Source organism: Octodon degus, unplaced genomic scaffold (assembly GCF_000260255.1).
Source record: "Octodon degus isolate 3935 unplaced genomic scaffold, OctDeg1.0 scaffold00123, whole genome shotgun sequence".
NCBI lineage: Eukaryota > Metazoa > Chordata > Mammalia > Rodentia > Octodontidae > Octodon > Octodon degus.
Genome location: NW_004524699.1, coordinates 5,864,419 through 5,875,050, shown reverse-complemented (window position 1 = coordinate 5,875,050; position 10,632 = coordinate 5,864,419). Strand labels below are relative to the sequence as shown.

The following is a 10,632-nucleotide window of genomic DNA, read 5'->3' as shown; positions in this document are numbered from 1 at the left end:
TTCCTACTTATGACTTGGAACAGAACTTGGGGGACAGCTTTTGAGAGAGGGTCTCACTGTGTAAGTCACCTTGAACACACGGAGATCTTCCTGCCTCAGCCTCCCGAGGGCTGGGACGGGTTTTCCCTTTAAGCCCGTCAACGCTTAGGCTCTGCTTCTGCTCTTACCCCAGTTTACCAAGCTGATCACCCTAGCGCGTCCGTGTCCCAATTCCCTGGAGACAAACACTTGCAGGGGCCGGGACATGGCCTCTGGCCAAAAGGTCTCGCCAAGCTCTGCCCACGGTGGCTGTGCCCAGGGCTTAGGACTTTGCCCTCCCGACCCTAGCTCTGCAACTCTGCACGCTTGGCTGTTCCTGCCACTCTCCTCCGTATGCCTGCCTCTATCTGCATCCGTCAGATCCGCAGGTGGGGAATATTGTACCTGCTGGGCCTCCGTAGGGGATCACTGTCCTCAAACACATGAAAGGGACCTCACAGAAGTCTAAAACAGGGTTCTTGTTATTTTTTCTGTGTAACCAGGGCTGTTGGCGAGTGAGTGGGGACCCACTTTCCTCGGCCTCCCGAGTGCAGGGGTCGCAGGCATCGCTACCATGCATGCCTAAAAGTATATAAATGTTAACTTTTTTTTTTTTTTTTGGTGCAGGAATTGGACCCGTGGCCTTACACACACTAAGCAAGTGCTTTGCCACTCCCCTACCTCCCCAGACCCCCTTCCTTTTTTTGTGACAGGGCCTTGCCAAATACCCAGGATGGCCTCATACCTGTGATCTCTCTGCCTCAGCCTCCTGTGGTGCCACACCTGCCTGAAATGTTTTACAAAAAAAATGTTTTACAGTCTAGTTCATGACCGCCCTTTTCCTTTTGCTAGAACAAGGCACAGCACATAGTAGGTCGTCAATACTACCCCTGGGCGAGGCATGGTGGCACATGGCTGTCATCTCAGTACTCAGGAGGCTGAGGCAGGACGATCGCTACTTTGGGCTACATAGTGAGTTGAAGGTTGGTCTGGACCACAGAGACTCTGTCTGAATTAACTCGGAAAGACAGAAACACAGCTTTCTGTGCCTTAGAGAACGGATTAAAAGAAAAAGACGCACCTACACGGAGACGCGGCAGCCCAGCTCTGTCCGAGCGCCGCCTTCCCCTCTAGAGGCCTGCAGCCAGCACATCTGCCTGCTCTGTTCGCCTGACGCTCTCCAGGAAAGTGGGGTAGAGCTCAGCTTTGTGCAGAGCAGCTTACACGGAGGGCGCGGCCCAGCAGAGGGAGTGGGCACGCGGGCTGAAGCTCCAGCTGGGTTAGTGCGAGCCACCTCGGGGACACTGCAAACGGCTCCATCCTGGTGGCAGAAGGGGCTGAGGAGGAAACCCCGTGACCCCATCCAGGCTGTGCCAGGCCGAGAGGAGCCCGAGCAGAGGCGCGCTTCTTGGCCTAACGAAGTAAGGGACAAAAATGACCGGCAGCTCAAATTCGGGCCCCAGCACTTCGGCATTCAAGGGCATTCTGTGAATTTTGGCTCCAGGCCACCTTCTCCGGCTGCCACTGGGACCTGTCCACCTGCTCTGCTGCTCTGCATCCCCTGACACAGGGGCCTTGGTGTGGCTTTGGTTCTTAGAGACAAGGTCTCAGTTCGTAGCCCAAGCTGGCCTTAAACTCACTATGATCCTCCTGCCTCAGCCTTCTGGACCGCTGCGATGACAGGCATGTGCCATCATACCTGCTACCCTATTTTTTTTTTAAATTTGTATTTATTTGTGTGTGTGTGTGTGTGTGTGTGTGTGTGCGTGTGTGGCCAGCTCAGCCCACCAGGGGGCGGGGCGGGCTGGCATGTGGTGCTGGGGGATTGAACCGCGGTCCCTGTGCTTTGCTAAGCTTGTTCTAAGTAGGTGCTTTAGACCATTGAGCCATCTCACCAGCCTACCCTATTTTTAAGAAGTGAAATTTAAGGTTTTTTTTTTTTAAAAAAAAAAAAACAAAAAAACAACTCAGAACCAGGCCAGGGAGATGGCTCAGTGGAATAAGTGCTTCCCTGGCAAGCTCAAGGGCCTGAGTTCAATCCCTGGTTCTGCAATAAATAAATAAAAACTCAGAACCACGGTAAGAAGTGTACTTTACAACCACAGGCACACTCCTTAAACGTGTCCTCACTTGAGCAGACCCTGGGGAATGTCCTTCCCCACTTCCCTGATGGAAATATCCCCAAGTCCCTGAGCTCTCTCTGCTAGGAAATCAGGCCCAACCCGAGCGGTTATGTATCATCGCAAGGGGCAGATGGCCAGCTTTCTGAGGGGAGAAATAACTGCATCTTCAACACAACTTTTTAAAACTGTAGTAAAAAAATTTTTAAACAGTTGTGTGTGTGTGTGTGCGTACGCGAGAGCGAGAGCGAGAGCGAGAGAGAGAGAGAGAGAGAGAGAGAGAGAGACTTAAAAGAAAATCTGGGTATGGTGGTGCACGCCTGTAATCCCAGGCTGAGGCGGGAGGATTGCCACATGTTCAAGGCCAGCCTGGACTACATAGCAAAATCTTCCCTCAAAAAGAAAGAAAACAAAGGTGTGGCTGAGGTGTAGCTGGGCCAAAGCAGGCTGGCCAGGAGGTGCAAGGCCTGGTGCGCCCAGACCCTCCTTCAGGGTCCGCCTCATCCTGCATTTGTGATAGGGCTTGCTGTGTAGCTCCGGCTGGCCTTGCAGTCCTCCTGCCTCAGCCTCCCGAGGGCCGGGGTTACAGGCTGCACTGCCACACTTGCCTAGTCCTGCAGGACGGGCTAAGGTCGCTCTCTCCCTGGGGCAGCAGACGGCCGAGTGTGCAAGGCGGGGACACAGGAGCTGCTGGCCTTCCCCAGAACGGCCCGGTGCCCCAGCTCCCGGCTGGCAGGCCCTCGGAGCTCTGCATCAGGAGCTAGGGGCTCCTGGGCTCCCCGAGACAGAGCTGCGCCCAGCTCTGGGGAAGGCGGGAGGAGCCGCGTTCCGTGGTGCCCGAGGCAGGACAAGCCCAGTCCAAGCCCAGCCTGAGCCACTTAGTGACGGTGGCTGGGGACCAGCTCAGCCAGGCCCTGGCTTCCATCCCCGACGGAAAAAATTTTAACCAAAACCCAAACAAATAAAAAGCAATCAGTTAAAAAAAAAAAAAAAAGCAATCAGTGTTTGAAACAACAGGGTCTGGTGCACGGAGAACACGACCAGCTCTGGAGCTGACACAGTGACGCATCTCTGCCATGTTTAGGAGGCAGAGCGAGCAGAGGCACCAAGGCAGGCTGCCGGGAGCGTGCATAGGGACCATTCCCGTGAAAGCCCGACGCCAGTTACCCACGGGGGTTTCAGTGCATTAAGACCGTGCGCGCCCCAGCTTCTGCGCCGGTGGAGTCTCAGCGTGAAAGGTACTCGGGCTCCCGCAGAAGGAAGTGAAACTTCCATCTACCTCGCTTTGGTTTGGTTTTGTTGGTGGTGGGCTGTGTCTAGTCCTTGGATTAGTCAGCCTAGGTTCCTCACCTGCACGTAAATACCACAGGCTGGGTGTGGAGACACACACCTGTATTCCCAGCACTCGGGAGGCTGAGGCAGGAGGATCATTGTGAGTTCAAGACCAGCCAGGGCTACAAAGTGAGCTCAAGGTCAGCCTGGAGTACAGAGGGAGGCCCTGTCCCCTGTCTCAAAAAAGTAGGGGCTGGGAAAATGGGTTAGTGGAATAAGCGCTTCCCTGGCAAGTGCAAGGGCCTGAGTTCAATCCCCAGTTCCACCAAAAAGAAAAAAAAAAGAAAAACCTTGTAGTTCCAGCAATTTTGGAGGCTGAGGAAGGAAGAACCTTTGTGTGGTAATACACACTGTAATCCCAGCACTCAGGAGGCTGAGGCAGGAGGATCACTTCAAGTTCAAGGCCGACCTGAACTACACAGCGAGATTGCATCTCTGGGAAAAAAGAAAAAGAAAAAAAAGCAGGGCTGCGGAGATAGCTCGGTATCATTAGGCACGGTAGAGCACATGTATGACCCCAGCGCTGGAGAGGCTAAGACAGGAGGATCTCTAGAGTCTAGACTCCAGAACTGCTTAGTGAGATCCTATATTAAAAAAAAAAAAAAAAAAAAAGCTCTCAACTTTAACGCCATCTTCTTAGAAACCTCTGCGCCATGAGAGCCAAGTGGAGGAAGAAGCGAATGTGCAGACTGAAGCGTAAAAGAACCATGAGACGGAGGTCCGGTAAAATAGCTCGCACACCCTGGAGGCCAGAGGCGCAGAAGTGAAGCACGGGCAGGCCGACAGCCAGCGCTGGTGCAGCTTTGGGACTGCAGGCTGTCTCGGATGTCTCAATGGATTAGAACGTCACCGCCCTCTGATCGCCAAGACCACCGCAAAGAGAGATCCACCTGGCTCAAACTAAGCAGTCTCCTGGTTTTTTTGTCCTGGACCTGTTGCTTTCTGGACTACTTCTGTTCTCACTTTTGGCTGAGTGTAAAGCATGCACAATAAATCATATCTTCAGTGTTTAAAAAAAAAAAAAAGCAGTTAATTGTGACAATAGACCCCCAAATCTCTAAATCTACATGGTCAGCCTTCCTTATCGTTATTTTTTTATTTCTCTGGGTTTTTTTTTTTTTTTTTTTGAAACAGGGTCTCGCCTTATAGTCCAGCTGGCCTTGTGCCAGGCTAATCTCAAACTCCCAGCGCCCTTCCTGCCTCAGCCTCCTGTGTGTTGGGATCACAGGCACATGCCACCAAACCCGGCTGGGGCCCTGCTTTCTAACCATTTTTAGGTAGACCATTAGGCTCCAGCTGGCTTGAGAGCACGTTACTAAAACAGAAAACACTATTTCCTTATACACCGATTCCAGCAGATGAATTCCTCGGGACTTCACACCCACATTCTCAGATCTAATTAGATTAATTTCCCCGGGCCTTTGTGTCTTCTTGGTAGCTTGCAATTTTTAAGTGTCAGGATAAAAGCTTATTTTGAAGTGTGGGTGGTGTTGATCAAGCAGGCCTGTGTAATACTTGCAGTGCAGAGGTTCAGCTCTAGCGAGGGAGTGGGCATTGCCCGCCTGGCCTTTCGGATACGGACTGTCCGTGATTCACCAGCGTCTGTCCCAAATCATGCTGTGGCCCTGGAGAAGCACAGACCCTCCCAGGACTCCTTCAGGGGCTTCAGAGATAGCTTTTTATTGTTGTTGTTTGGTTTTGTCTTTTGACCCAGGGGCTTGCTATAGTCCAGAATGACCTTGAGCTCACTCTGGAGTCCAGGCTGGCCTCCAGCTCTGAGCTCCTCCCGCCTGCGCCTCGAGAGGGCTAAGACCACAGGTGTGCACCACCACGCCTGGCCAACGCACTGGGTACTGTCTCATCCACAACGATGCAACATCTACAGATTTCAGGTCACGTCTAACGTATCAAATGCGGGCACGCAGCCACAACATCACCAGGGTGACGGTTTGTTTGGTTCAGTATCTGCTAACCAAAACGGGCTGCGTGCGAAGCGTGTTCTAGCGAGGCAGGGGTGACAGAAGGAAACTTGATTCATCTCTCTTCTGAGTACTTGCATGTCACCCACAGAAGTTCCGGGGTGCTGTCTTCTACCTTCACCCCAACACAAATCTCTGATGGGTGAAGAACTAGGACTGCTGCTGTTAAGAGTGGACTCCAGCTTCGCAGGCAAGGGCAGGCAGAAGGCTAAGGATTCCCCGACAGCCGGCACTTCGAGGAGCTGATCACGTCCAGATTCTAAGAAAGAAGCTTTTTAGGATCTGGGCATGATGGTACCTGCAGAAGGCCGAGGCAGGAGTATCAAGTTTGAGGCCAGCCTAAGATACATACACATTTTTTTCAAGACCTGATTTAAATATAAACAATTATGGGCCTAGGGGACATATCTCAGTGGCAGAGGACTTGCTTGCCTAGCATGTGTGAGGTGTTCAGTTCGATCCTCAGACCAAAAGAAAAACAAATGCACCCAGATGTGTATATTTAGGGGAAGGGGCTAGAGAGAAAACGAGGTTTCTGTGGCACTGCCTTGGGGGTTGGAAAGTGCCCCCAAGGACAGTCTTGAGCAGGCCTAAGGTTCCGGGAGCTGCCTGCCTGCCACGTGAGCCTCACAGGGAACAAGTAACAAAGTCTCAGAAAACAATGTGCCTGGAAGCCAGGCCAGGTGACCCGCTCCAGTTATCCCAACACTGGGAGGCTGAGACTGGAGGACTGCTGCAAGTTCAAGGCCAGTCTGGGCTACTTTGCGAGACCCTGTCTAACCAAAAAAGTTGCAGGTCACTTGCGCAGGTGGCTCCTACACACAATAGAGCCAGGTCTCCCTGGGCGACTTCCTTGACTGGCACCTGAGTGAAGAAATGAAGACTTGGGGGGCGGGGGGGCGCCTAGGCAAGCTGCCTGTACTCGGCTGCCCCGAAGTCTGGACCAGGGATGAAAGCTAAGCGGCCGGTGAGCGCAGTCGGAGCTCAAACTAACGAGCAAGCTCATAAAATACTGAAGCGACACTTCAGAAACCAGCCCCTGCCTTCCAATAAACAGGCAAGAGAAAACAAGGTCTTCCTGCCTCGCTGTTTCTCCAGTGAACAATCACAGCTCCAAGGCAGCGGTGTACACAAATGCAAATGTGGAGTGAGTGTGTGTGTGTGTGTGTGTGTGTGTGCGTGTGTGTGCGTGTCAGGGGGTGGAACCCAGGGCCTGCACCTGCTAATCACATGACATCCCAGCCTCGTGCTGGTTAATCTTACAGAGAAATACAAATGTCTGTTCGGGCTAAGAATTTGCAGGCTGGGGTAAAATCTACTCCATATGCTTTCATAGAACTAGCTCTCTTTCAATAATGTACGTGTGATGCCTTTCAACAGGCTTCGTCTATGTGTCCTGCTCGTAGGAGGTGTTCAAGAAAAAATTTTCAACTTGAGGCCTAGGGTACGGCTCAGTGGTACTGGGCTTGCCTAGCGTGCACAAGGTTTGGATTCCCAGCACTACAAAAATGAAAGAAAGGTCAGGAGGCTGAGGCAGGAAGATCGCAGGTTTGAGAACTCTGGGGCCAACCTGGGCTACACAGGGAGTTCAAGTCCAAATTGGCCCTGAACTCTCTTTGTATCCCAGGCTGGCCTTCACTTGAGATCTTCCTGCCTCAGCCTCCTGCTGGGATTACTGATATATACAACCCCCACCTAGCTAAGAAAAGAAAATGTAATTGTTCAAAAAGCAATGCTATAGGGGCTGGGGAAATAGCTTAGTTGAATAAGCACTTGCCTGGCAAGCGCAAAGTCCTGAGTTCAATCCCCAGTACCGGAGGAGGGAAAAAAAGCAATGCCATGAAGAGCCATATGGAAATCATTTTATTATAATTCAATTATGTTAATACAGTCATTTTTACTGTTTGACTTCATTCAAAAACAAAAAACTCTATTTAAATATAAAGTCCTACATTTGAGTTTTTTCCTATAGTTGTATGATAACTTCCCAACACTTTGCAATTTCTCATTTTCTACATATGAAAACTTATTACCAAACATAATTAAAAACAACAACAGCGGGGCTGGGGAGATGGCTCAGTGGAATAAGCGCTTCTCTGGCAAGTGCAAGGACCTGAGTTCAATCCCCGGTTCTGGAAAAAAAAAAAAGAACAAAAACAACAACAGGGCTTGAACCCACGGCCTTCACACTGAGCCATATCTGTCCTAGTCTTTATTTTGACACAGGATCTCCTTAAATCAACACGTTGTCTGGGCAGGGCTCCAATTTTCCACACTCCTGCCTCAGCTTCCCCGAGTGCTAGGATGCCAGGCTCCAGCAAGAGAGTAAGCTCTCTGCTCTGCTAGGAGGCAGGAAGTGGCTTCTGTGCAGGCCTTCCAGGCGCACGTTAGAGACCTGTCTTTTTTTAAAAGCCAGTGTGGCCTTTTACCGAAGGTTCACACGTTTACCTAAAACGTGTGTTAAATCCAGCGGCACCTGTGCCTGCACACTGGTTCCAGGGAGGCCGCAGAGCCTCAGCTCACTCTGCACCGAGCACCCCGGCTGTGCCAAGCTGGGGTTTCAAAGCCGATCATCATCTCATTACACACAGGCTGGATCCAAAGCCACCGCGCAGGGGAACCCTCAATCGTGGCCCCGCTGGCCTGCCCAGCGCACCACAGGCTCCTGGCTCTGACCACCGGCCAGATGGATGGACGGCCAGATGGATGGATGGATGGATGGGGCTCACCCCAGCCACCATCTCGCCAGTGCTCTAGGTCTGCGATTTCTACTTTTGAATCCTAAAAACAAGGCAAATGAAAACAGACGTTCTGCTGCCCTATATGACTTGGCATTTTCACCCTAACGCTCAAATTTTGAGCAAGGTGTCCTAGTAACACACGTGCTAGCCCACTTGTTAACTACGAGTTTGAGGCCAGTGTGGGATACACAGAGCTCAAGGCCAACCTGAACTGCATAGGGAGACCCTGTCTCAAAAATAACAAAATATATATTTGGGTATACACAAGTGCTAAGGGATTCATTCCTCCTCATAAAATTGCCAAGTGAAAATGTGTTCTAGGGCTGCGTACCTTTCTCCCTTAAAAGCAGTTTCCACTTCTCGATGTAGACTCCAAGCCTTCACAGGAGAAAGAATATTACCACAGATCCTCCTGGATTCAGTACCCAGCTTGGATGGCCATTAACTCTGGACCCATTTTCAGTATTATCTGTCCAAACTTTGCAGATCCAAAGTTTCACTTCATATATATATGTATTGCAGTTCCTGTTTCTTTTTTTGAGACACGACCTCCCTACGTAGTTCAAGCTAGCCTGGAACTCATCACGATCCTCCTGCCTCAACCTCCTGAGTGCTGGGATTACAGACTAGTGCCACCACACCCAGCAGTTCCCATTTGTTTTCAACAACTCCTGTCTTCGCTTTCTTCACAGTCCTCAACTCAAAACAGTATGTGCAGAATAACACAGGACGCCGAAGTGCCACCTCCAGGACAGAACCCAGGGCCTTCACACAAATATCCACAGTCCTTATTTTATTTTTAAATCTTTTGTTTATTCATTTGGTACATGGTCTCACTATGCAGTTCAGACTCAGAGTGATCCTCCTGTCTCAGCCTACCCAGCGCTAGGATTACAGGCGTGAACCACCATGCGCCGTTTCAAAGGCCAGAATGGCGCACTCGTATTCCAAGGATGGCACGGCATGCAGTACCAGGGATCGAATCTGGGACCTTGCACTTGCTAAGCAGGCCCTTAGACCATTGAGCTATCTCCCCAATTTTTGAAGGCTACGCATGGTAACACACGCCTGTAATCCCAGCACTTGGGAGGCTGAGGCAAGAGGATCGTTTTGAGTTCAAGATCAGCCTGGGCTACGAAGTGAGCTCAAGGCCAGTCTGAACTGCATAGTGAAACTCTGTCTCAAAAAGTAAAATATAAACGAATTTTAAGACACTACGTTCCCGAGGGTGAGCTGGAGCATTCCATCCTCCTGCCTCAGCCTCCCACAGCACTGGGACGACAGGCCTGCTCTACCACGCCCAGCTCAACTGGAGCTTTGCTCAGTTCTTCCCCTAGCACGACCTCAGCTACAACCTCCACCCACATCCCCGTGAAATGTCTTCCTCTCACTCAGTCCCCAATTCACCGAAACACACCGCGGGTTTTCCCTCCAGAATCCCATCCTGCTGCTTAAACAATGAGAAACAAAAATTTCTATTCTCCAGATAAAGACTACTTATTTCTCCCCTCCACTCACGGATAACCAGAAAGGAGGGACAGGAGTAGGAGAGGCACATACAGGAAAGAATTACTGTATAGCACTCAGAGGGGCAGCTTTTTACTAATTAGGTATGTGCTAATGTTGACGACCATACTTTATTTCAAAAGGATATTTACAAACATTCGCTGCAACGCTGTCCTGAATTCCTTTGGACAGGAGATGCTTTTATACTGCACTATCTTAATTTAAGGGAGTTTTGCCCTCAGGATTTTAGTATTAGTAACAGTGGCTGCTGCAGAGCCTAAGAAATGGTTATGTAAAAACAAAGCAAAAAAAAATTAGCGACGATGCATTGTTTCCAATGGCTCTAACCTTGTTTTATTTTGACAGATTTCTTAGCCTCACCTTGGACGGCACCCAGCACCCCACGTCGCCCCAAAGCCTCCTCCGAAGGACCCCAGGGTGCTCCGCAGACGCTCGGCTCGCCCGGGAAGCCGGCCCCGAGCGCGGCGCAGCACAGCCACGGATCCGGAGCCTCGGTCCCCTCCTTCCAGGCCACCTCTTGCCTCGCGACCTCCCGGAGCCCGCCGAGGGACAGCATCCCTCCCGGCCGCACCTCCGGTTCTCGGCGTCCCAGGGTGGCCGGGGCCGGACAGCTCAGCCACCGCGGCGGGCGCGCCAGGTCCCCGCTCCTCGGAGCCCGCGCCCCTTCGTTCGCCGCGGGCCCATCTCCGTCCCTGCCCCTCAGGACCCAGCGCCGCAGCTCCCTCTAGGGCACATCTAAGCGCCCCCGGACCCCAAGCACAGCCAGCGCCCTCCGGGCCACGGTCCCCGCGTCCCGGGCGGCTCGCCCCGGGCCCTGCACCCCGAGACCCAGGCCCGCCCAGGGTCGCCTCGGGGACTGCGCAGCGCGGCCTCCACGCCCCCAGGACCCCGAGAACCGGCCGCCCCTCCCGGCCC

The 10,632-nt window shown here is 52.0% G+C and overlaps 1 protein-coding gene across 1 annotated transcript in view; it reads right to left on the bottom strand.

Moving 5' to 3' along the window:
• Fnbp1 (formin binding protein 1) overlaps positions 1-10,632 on the bottom strand; it is a 75,045-nt gene that overhangs the window by 63,505 nt on the left and 908 nt on the right. The window lies entirely within an intron of this gene.